Source organism: Mustela lutreola, chromosome 1, assembly GCF_030435805.1.
Source record: "Mustela lutreola isolate mMusLut2 chromosome 1, mMusLut2.pri, whole genome shotgun sequence".
Classification (NCBI taxonomy): Eukaryota; Metazoa; Chordata; class Mammalia; order Carnivora; family Mustelidae; genus Mustela; species Mustela lutreola.
Genome location: NC_081290.1, coordinates 22645107 through 22650309, shown reverse-complemented (window position 1 = coordinate 22650309; position 5203 = coordinate 22645107). Strand labels below are relative to the sequence as shown.

The 5203-nt window shown below is 44.8% G+C and overlaps 1 non-coding gene across 1 annotated transcript; it reads right to left on the bottom strand.

The window, feature by feature from the left end:
• Window positions 1–1882: 1882 nt before the first annotated feature.
• On the bottom strand, window positions 1883–1996 carry LOC131822845 (U5 spliceosomal RNA). The gene has a single exon (XR_009350332.1). It is a non-coding gene; the product is annotated as a U5 spliceosomal RNA (small nuclear RNA).
• Between the last annotated feature and the right edge of the window lie 3207 nt (window positions 1997–5203).

Here is a 5203-nt window from a genome sequence, read left to right as displayed (position 1 = left end):
AAAAAATAAGAGCTTGGATCCCTAAGATCGCTTTCAGTTGTGAGATTTTTGGAGAATTCTGGGAGGAAGAACAATGACAAGGGCCGGAGTAAAGAGATAGAATGCGGGGAAGGGCAACAGATAGGGGCACCAGAGAAAAATCCAACTAGAGACTGCTGTGTGAAACCAGCGGTGGGCTAGAACACAATACGCAGAGGAGGTGAGAGGGAGATTTGCAACAAAAAGGCAGACCACAGGGCCCAGGGGTCCAGGGGCATATCTTTAGTCCTTCAACAAATAATTAATTATTGAGAAGGGAATATTTTAGGGGAGAGTCAGAGAGGCAGGCTAGCATTTAGCATGAGGGAAGTCTGTGATGGGTACTGAATTGGAGGTACTGATATACGTAAGGGGTGTCCTCGCTTTGAAAGACTGCCAAAACCAAGCTGAGATCCCCCAACCATTCATTTCACAAACTCTTGTTGAACAAGGACTGTGTTATAGGCACTGGAGATAAAGAACAATTTCTCTTCTGCAGCTTAAGTTCTAGTAAGGAAAGAAAATAAATAAGGCAAATAAAATGCATAGCAAGCATGCTAGTTAGTGATAAATGCTAATAAGAAAAACAGCAGGAAGGACAGCAGGATTGGATGCAAAGGGGAGGAAACTGTAATTCTAAAAACTTGGTAAATGGGAAGATGACATCTGAATCAGGAGGGGCAGGAACGAGCAGCATGGATAGAGGCGACTGGAGAGTGTTTCCGAAGAGGAACGGCAAGCAGAACAAGGAACCACAACTGGGCTTCAAGGAGGCCAGTGGTGCTGAAGGGAAGAGGAACAAGGGGAGAGTAGTTCAGAGAATGTTCTGGGCTCTGGGAGTGGGCAGGAGGGAGCCCAGCTCATTCTGGAGTTCCCTTGTTCACCTCCCTTCCTTCTCTCAGCATTTAGGGGGCATCTCTGTGCCTCAAGCTGCAGATACTGTAGCGGATTAGACATTGCGTTCCAGCTGTCAGAACCAGAACACAAGGTCAGGGTCCTGCTGGAAGCTAGGATAGATAGATGATCCCGCATTGGATAGAGCTAGACCAGGCCTCAGATCCCTGGCTTCAGACAACACCAGTCTTCAACCCAGTATGGCTCAAGGCTACTGGTGGGTTTCCAGAGAGGGCAAAAGAGAACCATAGAGAAGAAACCAGGGATACTTGTACATTGAACTTAAGATGTATATAATTGTTCTAGGAAAAACTGCACATGATTTGAAATTTCAAACAGAACAAAAAGCACCCTAGGCTTCTGAGAATTTTTTTTTTTTAAAGATTATTTATTTATTTGACAGACAGAGATCACAAGTAGGCAGAGAGACAGGCGGGGGGGTGGGAGGTAGGCTCCCCGCTGAGCAGAGAGCCCGATGTGGGGCTCAATCCCAGGATCCTGGGATCATGACCTGAGCTGAAGGCAGAGGCTTAACCCACTGAGCCACCCAGGTCCCCTGATGCTGAGAATTTTAGACATCACAGTTCAACCTCTTCATTTTACAGGGAAAACTCAAGAGAAGTGATTTATTAAAGAGGTAGAGAGAAGGAAAAATAGTTCTCTAGCCTACCTGACCTGTGCTCACTCACTTTTTTTTTTTTTTTTAAGATTTTATTTATTTATTTGAGAGACAGAGATCAGGCAGAGAAGCAGGTGGGGGGGGGGGCGGGGAAGCTGGCTCCCTGCTGAGCAGAGAGCCTGATGTGGGGCTCAATCCTAGGACCCTGGGATCATGACCTGAGCCGAAGGCAGAGGCTTAACCCACTGAGCCACCCAGGCATGTGCTCACTCACTCCTTTCTTTTCTTTTCTCTTTTGCCTTCCTGCCTTCCTCAATCCCTCTCTCTCTCTCTCTCTTTTTTTTTTTGTGTGAACTTGATGAAACAAGGACCCCCAAAATTGGCTTAAGACTCAGTCATCCCTTTCTACAGAAATCTTTAGTAAAAAGCAAAACATTTATATGATCTGAAGAGAAATCAGAGTATCCAGTGTTTTTTCTGTCACAACCCCCCCCCCTTTTTTTTTAACTCTCACTAAAAGTTTCAGAATAGGGAGGCCTCGGTGGCTCAGTCAGTTGAGCCACTGCCTTTGGCTCAGGTCATGATCCCAGGGTCCTAGGATTGAGTTCCGCATCGGGCTCCTTGCTCGGCAGGGAGCCTGCTTCTCTCTCTGCCTCTGCCTGCCACTCTGCTTGCTTGTGCACTTGCACGCGCTCTCTCTCTCTCTCTCTCTGACAAATAAAATAAATAAAAAATTTTTTTTTAAAGTTTCAGAATAAAATTATAGAGAAGCTAGTGCAGTGTTGTCTTTTAAGTCCACTTGAACTAAATGCAAAATAGAAATTGGGCTAACTCACAGAGCACAAACTTCAGAGCCAGGGTTCAGTCCCTGTAGGATCAATTACATGGGGAAGAGATTCCCAGAAGTGTGAATAGTGACAGGTACAACTGAAAATGCAGACAGTGGGAGAAACACCCAAAATGTTAGTCCTCGACACACCAATGTCTCCCTTTGGTTGGTGACAGCAAAAGAGTGGAAGCAAAATCTTTTAACATCATATTGGAGAAGTTGTACCCCAATTTCAGTCACAAACCTTGAGTTTATGTAACATGTAGAGCAGATAATTGAACTTCAGTATGGCATTCATGTGGGTTCAGCCAAGCTAAGATCTGTTCTAGAGGAAAAAAAAAAATAAACCATGGATAGGAATAAAAAGCATATGAAAGCACAAAAACATATCAAACTTTTGAAGTAAATCTCCAGAGAAAATGTTATTAAGAACATATGATAATTAAAATTGAAAAATTGATGAATTAAATATATAGGAAAGAATCCATATTCTCAAAATAAGAAAACTAGAACTCATTCACATGTCAAAGTCTTTATCTTGCAGAAGATCTTAAATTTTGGATGCAGCAAATTAATACTGTCTCTTGAAAAACAATTAAGAATTCAAGTTCATAGCACTAGCTTCCCCCCAAGGAAATTTTCTATTGATTTGTAACTTGGCCTTGAATTTGACCTGTGCCCTTCATGTCATGATAATTTAGGTCACTCTGAATATGCCATCTCTTGAACAAGGGCCTCTGCTAATTTTAAATGAATGCAGCTGCCAATTTGCCATTCTTCTTTTTGCATCACAATATGTGGGAATAAATTTGCAATTAATAAAACATTTCCAGCAAGCAGTCAGACTGAGGAAATGAAGGACATGTATCTAGTAAGTGTAAGAAGAGATATTTCATTTTTGCCTTTTTGGATATAAAAAAAGAGAAGGAAAATAATTTATGCCTTTGAGGGCTTTGACAGAGGCCAGAATTGTTCCCTGAGCTACAGCATCTAAAAAGGCCATGCAACTCAGATTAGATTTTAGTTAAAAAGAAAAAAATGTAAAAAAAGTAAAAAAAGAATAAATGTAGACAAATTTGTAGCAGGCTAAAACAGTTCTTTCTTTCTTGTCCTTTCTTTCCTCTTTCTCTTTCTTCCTTCCCTTCTTTTCTCTCATTCCTTTCCCTCTTTCTTTCCTTCCCCGCTTCCCTTCTTTCCTTCCTTCCTTCTTACTTTCCCTCGCTCTCTTCCTCTCCTCTCTTTCTCCCTCCCTCCCTCCTTCCATTTCTTCATTTCTTTCTCTTTGGCTCAATGAAAATGAATAGCTCTCAAGTTTGATTCACGGGGGAGTGCTTGCATTCAATAGTAAGTAACTGGACCCTTGGTGATTAAGCCCTTAGGGCCTTTATTCCATCTTGCATCTGAAGCTGCATTAATTAATAATATACTGTTCTAATACAGGGGGACAAGCTGCATTAATTAATAATATACTGTTCTAATATATAGTCTACAGCCTAATGGGGGTGTAGACTAGGAAACTGAAGAGTGTGGAAGCTGTGTTGTAAGAGAAACCAGTGAAGGAACTTTAAAGAGAAGGAACTGGGGGAGCTGGAGAAGAGTTAGGCGAGTCTCAGCTGATGGTTTTTTGAGCACACTGTTTTCACTGTGTAAAATGTTCCTTCTGCTACTTTCCACCTAATTCTGTAAGGGACGATTGGGTCATGCTGTAGTGTGAGAAGTTATCTAGATTCTGGTAGCTAAAGATCATCTCCCTACTCTGAACCCCCATAACACTTGCTGCTACCTCTATTTTAATCCTAGTGATAGTCCAATGTATCTAGATCAGGTTGGTCAGGGCCTTGAATGCCAAACTAAGGGGTTTAAGGAAGCTAATAAATTTTTGAGGACGGACATGATGATTTAGGGTTCAAAGGCAAACTAAGAAGGCATTTGTTGTAGACAGAAGGTAAGGGGAACATGAGAGTAGTTCTTTCTCTTTCTCTTTTAGGTTGCGCCACTCTATAAACAGGGAAGCCAGGTTCCTCTCCCACACGTGGTGACCAGGCAGCCTCCATGTCCTCACCCTCTGCTTTACTGTCCTTGTAATCTGAGGATAATTGCTCCGCTGAAATCGTGTTTTGAAGGCTCAGGAATGACCTGCTACTGGCCAGGTCTATGGACTTGTCCCCTCAGTTCTGTTTTGAGTCCGTGATCTGACCGAGACATTTTCTTCTCACAACTCAGAAACTGGCTGCATTTTCTTCGCTTATTGTTTAAAATTTGGGATGCGTTTTTACCGCGTGAGCTTAACGTTTAATTAGTTAAGGGTGGCTATGGGTGGAGATTTCAAGAGATTCTAAAGGGTATTTTCGAGAGCTTTACACTCGAAACGCTTTAGACAGTGGTTCTAAAGAGAACGGTCAAAGCCTGCAGATTTTTCTTTTAACAGATCTATTCTCATCCCTGCACGCCAGGGCTAGGGGCAACTTTTCTGTCGTTTGTTTATGAAGAAATCGAAAAAGGGACCGGGGCTCGCCTCTTTTTTGACGTAAGGGCAGGAGTGAGGGGCCGGGCGGATTAGGTGCGGCTCCCGGTAGGCGCGCCCACAGCCCAGCCAGGGCCCAGAGCAACCCCCTTCGCCAAGGGGCGGGGCGCGCCGGGCGGCCACGCGCGCGGGCGGCGGGGTGGGCGTGTCCCGCGGGCGCGCGCGGGCGGTGGAGGGGGCGTGTCCCGCGGGCGGCGGCGGCGGCGGCGGCGGCGGCGGCGCGGGCTGGGTGCGCGGCGCAGCCTCCTGTGCTGGAATGTGCGGCTCCCGCGAGCTCGCGGCGCAGCAGCAGAACAAGCGCCGCCGAGGCCCCGGGCCA